Source organism: Dipteris shenzhenensis, chromosome 9 (assembly GCF_047967505.1).
Source record: "Dipteris shenzhenensis isolate YYH24624 ecotype China chromosome 9, Dip_SZ_1.0, whole genome shotgun sequence".
Taxonomy (NCBI): Eukaryota; Viridiplantae; Streptophyta; class Polypodiopsida; order Gleicheniales; family Dipteridaceae; genus Dipteris; species Dipteris shenzhenensis.
In genome coordinates, this window is record NC_141604.1 from 51,657,044 (window position 1) to 51,666,258 (window position 9,215).

At 40.3% G+C, this 9,215-nt stretch overlaps 1 long non-coding RNA gene across 2 annotated transcripts; it reads left to right on the forward strand.

The window, feature by feature from the left end:
- Positions 1-6,558: 6,558 nt before the first annotated feature.
- LOC147898809 (uncharacterized) lies at positions 6,559-8,319 on the forward strand. 2 transcript variants are annotated; one of them, XR_015541583.1, is made up of 3 exons: positions 6,559-6,803; positions 7,905-8,074; positions 8,170-8,319. It is a non-coding gene; the product is annotated as an uncharacterized LOC147898809 (long non-coding RNA). The 2 variants fall into 2 exon arrangements; XR_015541584.1 differs by having other exon boundaries at positions 6,559-7,709; positions 7,905-8,319.
- Positions 8,320-9,215: the final 896 nt, after the last annotated feature.

The window sequence follows — 9,215 nt, forward strand, 5'->3', positions numbered from 1 at the left end:
ACACCCAAACTTTTCTGCTGTAGTCATCAATAAAAGTGAAAAAATAATGACAGCCTACAATAGATGCAAATTTAGTAGTCCACACATCAGAGTGGATTAATTCCAATGGCCTCTTACTCTCTTGAACATGTCTAGGAAATGGTTTCCTTGCCTGTTTTCCAAATTGGCAGGCTTCACATACCTCATGCATTTCTGCAACCTTAAACTTAGGCAATCCTGCAACAATATTTTGGGCCTGATTGCTGCACTCAATTCAGGCATGTCTGCATCCAATGTAAACATCCTGCCCTTCTTCTTCCCTTTTGCTATCAAGTGACCTTTATTTTTCATATCCTCAACAAAGCATCCATGAGGATTAAATCTAAGCTGCAAGCACTGCTTAGCCATTTGACCAATGGAAACTAGGTTCTTGGTGATATTCGAGACATGAAATACATCAGACAGGTATTTCTTTTTTCCACCCTGCATAGACAAAGGAATTCTACCAATCTGCACAATAGGATGTGCAGTATCATCATCAGTCTCCACAAATCCTAGTCTTTCCATTTTCCTTGCATCCTGCATCCATTCTGCATGACCTGTCATGTGGTTTGATGCACCTGAGTCAACATACCACACATCATTGCTTTCTTTTGCACTTGTCACAGAATTGGTCATGTGCTACATCATAAACAGATGCTCATTTCTGTCATCACCCTATCTGCTAGTGGATGCATAATTGCCTTGCTGCAATTTCCTTGTCATGATGTCATTCTACTTTTTATAGTAGTCTTTAACCATATGACCCATTTTACCACAATAGTAGCATTCAACATTGCTGTTTGCATTTTGGCCTCTCTGCCATCGACCATGACCTCTTTGGCTCCCCCTACCTCTAAAGTTACCACATCCTCCTCCATAGGACTGGTTTTCTTGAATTTGTTGCATATTCTGATTTCTACCATGGCCTCCAAATCGGCCTGCTCTACCTTTGCCTCTACCTCTTCCAGCATTTGAGTAGAAGACAACTTCTTTTGAAGTTCCTTTTGAAGAAGATGCACCACCATTTCTCTGCTCTTCAGAAATTAGAAGAGCAATCAACTCCTCAAAATCAAGAAAATTCTCACGGACGGCAATGGATGTCCGGAATTGTGCATAATCCTTTCCTAGACCATTCAAGGTCACAGAAACTAAATCCTCATCTTCCACTGGCGACCCAATAGAAGCAAGTGCATCTGCAATCTTCTTCACCTTCATGTGGTAGTCATTGATGCTCATATTTTCTCTCTCCACATGATGTAACTCCTGCTTGAGCTACATTTTCCTGGCTTGCGTATTTGTGCTATACATTTTTGTCAAAGTATCCCATGCCTCCTTCGGCGTGCTTGCATCCTGAATATGCACAATCATAGAATCTGAAATACTGATAGATAGCCAGTACATAACTTTTTTGGCTCTCTCATGCCAGCCTTTAAATGCTTGCAACTCCTATTGATTGGGAACATTAGGAATAACTGGTTCTTGTTCAGCTCCAGTAATGAACTCCCAATAGCCTTTTTCCTTAAGGAAATTCGTCATTCTAAACTTCCATGCTTGGAAGTTGTTCTTGTCAAGCTTTTCAGTGACAATCTGTGAAAGAGCATCAGACGCCATTACAGAACACTGCAAAATATTATGTCACTGTAAAATATTCTGTCATTGCAAAAAAACACAACTTCTGCCTCACAAGGGCAAATCTGCAAAACTGACAAAAGTGGTATTTGACCACACAATCACTTCTTAGTGATGATTTTGCATCAATAGCAATAAAAATGATTCTATCACTCCCAATATCTCTATGCATAGGCATACGATGTAATTTCTGCAATAACTTTTCACCGACCTGTAGAATAGTGGTTGCACAACAAAAACAGGGCACTTTTCTGAGTGCCTTCGGAAAACTTCTGCCACCAAAATGGGCCCCAAAATGGCCTTGTACCATATACTTCCCTCTCGCCACATCGTGAAGGGCGTCCCAATCAGTGCACTCTTGCACTTTCTAGTTGTGCTACCTGCAAAGATTTGCTCCCAAACTTGAAAAAAAAGGAAAGCAACACTGATCCTCTTACTAGGACACCACGAACTTGGTTTGCTTTCTTGAGCTCCTTACCATAAACCGAGCTCTAATACTATGTGAAGAGAGTGGGAGAGAAGGAAGGAGTCTCACTTGCAGCTTTCTCACATACACAATGGGGGAATATACACAAAGGTGGAGGCTGAAAACAGTTTTCCTCTTCTTAGTTGTGAAAGCCAAAAGAACTCTAAGTACAGAAGAATAGGTGAACCCTATATGTGGGTCTCAAACCAAACTCAGCTAGCTAAGGTGGCATACTAACTGAGCCACTAACTAGAGTCCATAAAGATAGCTATCATCCAGCTATTATTCATAACCGCTATACCAACCGCATCTGCAGCTAACAAGTTGGTGACATAAATGCACAACGGTCACCCTGGCATATCATGAGTGGAGCTCGATATCTCAACAAATTATGCATCATCACTAAGTCAGACAAGTTGACATTTCCAGCCAAAGTTTTCCATTTTCCAAACATACTTTGCATTGTATCATGCACCAAACATAGCGCCTATACTTTGAACTGTACTATGGACAAGTGCTTGTCTTATGCCTTTGTACTATCCACATGCAATTTGCACTGTGTCATCCAATATTACACTGTATCATTCAAACTCGCACATGGCCATCCTTTGTATATATATTTTCACATAGATATATATAGTGGCTTGGGTTTTTCCCTTGTACTCCCCAAGGATTTTTTTATCCGTCACTAGAGGGCCTAGTTTGAGTGGGGGTGTTAGAGCTATATATAGGTTGCCCTAACTCAGCCTAGTCCTCAATTATATATATGCCTATGATCTATGAATAGAATCACTTCCTTAGGAGAAACTCTTGTGTCCATCTCTCTCTCCTCTTTCTCTTACTCTCAACACAATTGTTGTGTCCATATCTCTCCTCTTTCTCTTCCTCTCAACAATCTAATTAAGGATTTTATGAACATTAATTTGCATTATTGGCATTAATTTAATTTGGGTACTATAGTGCATTTTTTTGGGAGTATTGGACTACTACGTATTACCTTGACACTACTACAATCCTACCACTTGGTTTCCTAACCCAACCAAAACCGCCCTCCCCCTACCACACTTCTTTATAACTACCTAGTCTCTGCTTATTTTTCTAACTACCTATGCACTACCTATCTTCATTACAACTTACTCACTGCCCATGCATGTTATCTTGAAGACTGTCATCCACCTCGTTATCTTTCTTAATGCACACTTGCTTGTACTCATCCCTTCCTTTAGCATATATAGTGTACCCTCCTGACGTGCCTATCGCTTCATCTGTGACCTTCCCTTCCTTCTCTATCGTTGCCCTACTCGACGTTGGAAAGCTCCCTTTATGGCTCTATTGCATGTCTACTGCAGTGCCACCTTTTTTGCCAAGCTTCTCTATCCCGTACTTGCTGAAGGTATCCTGGCAACTGGTTGCACATCGCTACTTACCTGTTCACATCGCTCCAACCTTGGTACTCTGCTCACATGTTATTTTTACCTTGCCTCCCTCCTCGTTCTTTACCTTGCAAGTTCTTCAAGCGATGCGCTCGGACCTTCTACCATTCTTAGTCTTGGTTGCCACCTGCTCAACGACTTGTCTTGTGAGCTAGTGGGAATGCTCGGTGATAGCGTAGTCTCCATTGGTTGTTTTACATCGGTTTGCATGGCCTTTCTTTCTTTTTGGCAATTTCTTGGCCAACATCTCCTCATAGCCGTGCCTTATGGCTCATACTCCCTTGTTTAGCTCTGTGAACTCTCCTTTTGCTCGCTGTTGCTCATTCTCCCCGTACATATGCAAACTCTCCATATGCATGGGCCGTTTCACTGCCTTACTTTGTGTCCACTGAGCTTCACTACTTGATTGCCATCTGGCATGTCGAGGTTTCAAGTGCTCATCACCTTGCGCTCTCTTTCTTCAACTCAAGTTGTGGAGTGCGACTCATTTCCCTTTTCCTTCTAGTTCGATTTCTTATAAAACATAGCAGCTTCCCCGGCATGGTTAGTTGTTAATTGTTGTTCATTGCGATTGCTCCCTCTAGACTAATGTACTCTTTGTTTTTTATATACACCCCACTAATGTACTTTTTATTTTTTATATACATACTTTAACATTTTCACGTGTCCCTTGTACATTCTCTTATTTTGTTTAACCTGGTGAAAGTATTAATAAATTTCATTTTACACTTATATATATATATATTAGACTTTTCATTTCCCCACCCCCCTTCTATCTTCCCAGACTTGATTTAACAAGTTGGTTCTTTTTTTGGTGGTCCATTTAATTCAAAATAATTTATGGCCTTTTTCAGCAATGTTATATATTTGTCACTGTGCTTAATTATTGTCATTTTGCTCTAATTTTGTCTTATTCGTTCTTCCACAAACTGGAATTTTCTTATAATGTTGTATGTTATTGTTTATTGACTATAATGAGACAAGCAATAATTAAATGGCTTTATCCAACAAGTTCCTTATAAATTTTTTATGCTCACTTTATTTTGACTTTAAAAACTTAACCAATTTTTCATTCTATTTCCTTATAAAGTTCTTTTGTAAGCTTAACTTTTTATTGAAATCATTTTAAATATTATTTCTTTACACTAGTATTAACATGTAATTTTGCAAGTAATTTATGTCTCCTTGATGGTGAGAGGCAGTCCCAGCAAGGAAAGTATGGTGATTTCTAAACCTTCTTTCCTCTTCTTTTTCCTTTGCTCAGTCGAAATTTCTCCTTACACTTTACAATTCAGATGCTACCAATGGAAACTAATGGGGGATCCTTTTTTGATGGGCTGCCCAGTCTACTCTTTCAATTGCCCTGTAATATGATTTGATCTACAGATAAAGCATAAATGTGGGGATTATAATAGCCATTTCACCAATTTTTTGAAGTAGTGTGAGATAGGCATGGTGACTCTATTCATCCCTCAACTCATCTCAATGATGGAGGTTTAGAGGCATTTCAAGATTTCTCCTTTCTGAGGCAAGCTTGGGTAGGGAGCAGGGGAAGGCTCAACCGATGGCAATGGTGGAGGTTGTTCCTATACGGAAGGGCTAATGAAGTCTTGAACACCAAGTTTCATGAGAGATCCTAGTAGTATATTACTGAGCACTTCGTAGTAATGATAAACTAGAGGAATAATTTGAAGTAGACGATGGGAAACACTGATGCATCTTGCAAGCTAATGGTGAGAAGCATTTTCGGCAAGGAAACCATAGTGATATCTAAACCTTTTTGCTTCTTCTTTTTCCTTTGGTCAATAAAAAATTCTCCTTGCACTTTGAAATTCATGGCCTGATTTGTAACGAGATGTTGCCAGTGGCAACTAATGAAGCATCCTTTTTTGTTGGGCAAAAGGTGGACTACCCAGTCTATTCTTTCAATCTTTGGGCAAAGCCTTTACGAAAAACATTATGAGCTTTAATGCTATTCCTATTTGGGCATGCTTTAGCTTTACAATTTGTGCTATAGGAGCTTGAAAAATTGGCTGCCTTTGTTGTCAAAGGTGGGAATGTATGGCTCCACATTCTACACATGGGCATCAAAAGGGGGCAATCAAGATAGGTAGAGGAGAAGTCTGGCAAGGTTGGATGAGGCAATTTGGTTGATGCAATATTGAAAATTTGTGAGCAACGCCACAATCGAAGCTAGCGCAAATTGAAGTTTTGGGATGGTTATGAAGGTGTAGGAATGATTCTCAAGACATCATGGTGCGTGTGAAGAAGATATGGATTGACTAAAGTCACCTCATTACGAATGTTTGAGCAAGAGATGAAATTAAAGATAGATCTTTAATATATATAATAATATTATATATATATATATATTATTTTATATAAATCTTTGTTGTTATAAATAAATAAAAGAAATGAAAGGTCATGCTACTAGTTCCATAAATTTTCAAATGCTCTACTAGCTTGCAAAACAAAAACATATTGTACTTTGTATGTATGATTCTTGGTCCGTAACTTCTCAGCTACTTTTGTCCCTATCAAGACGCAAATGCTCAAAGCGGTTGCCCAAGTATCGCCAAGGGGCCAGATTTTGCTCCAATGGAAATCGGGATCGACCGACGCGAGAAGATAGGGGTTCCAATCAATGCTCATCAGGTGCTGCAAGTTGCAAGTTGCAACGTGCTTCAACTTTGCGCTTTGAACTCCAACACAGCTTGGACGCTGGCATACGGAGCGGCCATCTGTTGAACACGTCTCCACAAGAGAGAAACATAACGCGCCTTTTTGGTGGCATGCTGTCGCAGTGTTCAACGTAGCTAAGCTCCTATTCGTTGCGGAACGACTCTTCACGTGAAGTGGGGCTCCACTTCACGTGGGCTTCGATGGCCATCTTGGACAGTACTCCAGCGTCCAGTCCACAGTCACAATCCGCCTCGGCCTCTGAAAAAGATATTCCGCCAAATATTGAAATAGGCCTGTGTGCACATATCCATATGCGGCGACCTTCAACGTTGAGGATAAACAGGGATTCACGGGCCTGGTCCCTGGAGCGTGATGCTCAACATCTACTTATTATACGGTAGAGTTAGAAGCAAGCCGCAGTGTGCATTTGTTCTCGTCCATCTGATCTCAGTTTTCATCTCCTCTCTCGCATTTTCAGAGGGCGTTCCCTCTCTGTGCGAGAGGAAGTTGTTCCGTCGAGCTAGCAGGCCTGCTCAATGCTTGGTTCTGACACTGCCCGCCGCTGCAACAAGGTTGTCTCCATGCTTCTCCTTCAGGTTCAGTAAAAAGAATGTCCATCTTTCTTTGAGAGCATTCGTTGCAAATATGACTGCACGTATAGCATATTATTACCTGTGACTCCATGATTGAGCAGCTACCATTTATAGAATCGACTTAGGCCATTTTCGTCTGTTCTCCGGGCTCCCTTGTGGCACGCCGTGTTATTAGCATGACCGCCTCCTAGGCTCTAGCACCAATCATGCCTTGTAAAAACGGCTTCAGTAATACCCTAAAACAACACAATCTCTGAAAGCTGTGAAGCGGCGCCTATCGTTTATCTCAAGCGTATTAATGTAGGAAATACTCCTCATGCGGTATAAATTTTAAAATTAGATCCCGGAGCTCAAGCACAGACCACAACTGACATTTGCTCCAGATTTATACTCTGCGGAACGTCATGTCGTCTTCCACGTTGAGAGCTATTCCTAGTTGGTAAAGGCAATTCCATATTTTATTCGAATCATCAGTATCTCATTCTGTTGTGTCAGCCGATCTGACAACTGCTTCCGCTCTGCTAACTCTCTTTTCTGTGAGCCTTTTGTTTTGATGAGTTTGCTGTAATGCGCGGAGAAACGTTCCATAATTCTAACTTTTCAACTGTCGAAACTCTCATAAGCCCATACTTCATGACCTGTCATCGACCTCAGGGTTCTCTTCCGCGAGCAATCACGAGATTCTAGATGTCTGCATCTGCACCTGCACCCCGCTTTTGTATCCAAAGGGAACAAAAAAAAGTCGAGGTGCAGGCGCAGGTGCAGACAAATAGCACCTCGTCTGCAGCATGCTTCGTTTATGCAGATTAATAAAAGCCAAAGGTAGACTGAAGTCGCTGGAGGCTCGAAGGTTCCCACAGCTCGACAATCTGAAATGTGCTTATCGTAAGTTGGATTAGAACATGTCCAATGCTACAAAATTTTGAATGTTTGACTAGCGAAGGAAGACTGAATCACAAAGTTCTCTAACGCTGGATTTGTTTCTCAAGGGAGGAAGTTATGGTGAAGGAGTTATGCTCCGCTTGAACTAGGATTTTTGACCGATCCACTACTCACCGACGTGTGACCTATCAGGTGTAGTTTGGAGCTGGCAGAACGAACGCTTGTTTGGTTCACGGATGGTTCAATCGTTACTGTGACATTACCGACGGATGTCTTTCCGTAGTAAGGATTGAGTCTGAGAGACTTGCAGAACGAATGCTAAGAAGAGAGAAACTGAAGCTATGCAGACACGGAATAGATTGGCAATGGTATTGCAGCCGTTTTATCGTTTCACGTCTCCTCGCACAGCGCTCTCTCTATATAGAACTAACGTAAATGTTCGGCCTATAACTGGTTCTCACAGGTAGTTGAAGCGCGCGCATTTGCTATAGCCCACACTTCCTTTCTCTATTTCCTATAAGGAAGCAATGTAAAAAATGAAGCTACATTTGTTGCGTTGCGAGGCAGATTTTTAATAGAAAATCATATAGAGCTAAACGAATTGTGCTTTGGTGGAATCGATTTTGGGATTTTCCATTTTTTACTTTGTTATTAAAATCTTTTATGAAATCTACTATCTCTAAAGAAGCCTTTTCAAGCTCTTCTCTTACACTATTGCTTTATGTTCATGAAACTAGCCCAAAAGCATTCGTGCTCTTCTTCAAAATGAGGGTCTGAAAATGCATGTACTTATTTAATAAGGAATAGATTGTCTTGTTTCTACGATTAAGCAAGGGATTATACTCTTGCCTCTTTGTGCACATGATATTGCTTACTCTTCTTTGTGACCTTAGGCCCTTATTCCCATATAATGCCCACATGTATTGAATTAAATAGCTCTACAAAAGATCATTTACTAGAGCCATATAATTTGGAAGGATCAACTACTAGCTAGGAATGATTTGGCAAGGGATTATACTCTTGGGTCTTTACATATGGCGTCTTGTTCTTTGCATCCTTAACTCCTCATTACCATGTAATAATATCCATATGTATTTGAATGGATGGTTCAAAAAGATCTAAACAATGTCATGATGAATTATTGCAACCATGTGCAATATGCTTTGTATAAATTGAAGGTCTAACAAAGAGAGAAAGAAAGGGATTTTATTACGCTTGCATTGGCTTTCTCTTTTATGCCCTTATAATAGCACTTTCTCAATACCATATGAATCCATGTTTATTTAATTGATGATTCTATAACTGAAATTTCAAGGATTTATTCCTTTTGTCTTCAAAGTGACCACATAAGAGGTAATTGTGTATGGCATGGTTTATTAGAGGATGTAGTTTTGCAAAGCTGAATGCTTGATAATAATGACACTATAAAAACAAAAAAATTTAGGGATGGGACATTCAACAATGCCTTAGCCATTACAACCTGAACGCTATCACAAAGGAACAGTAGAA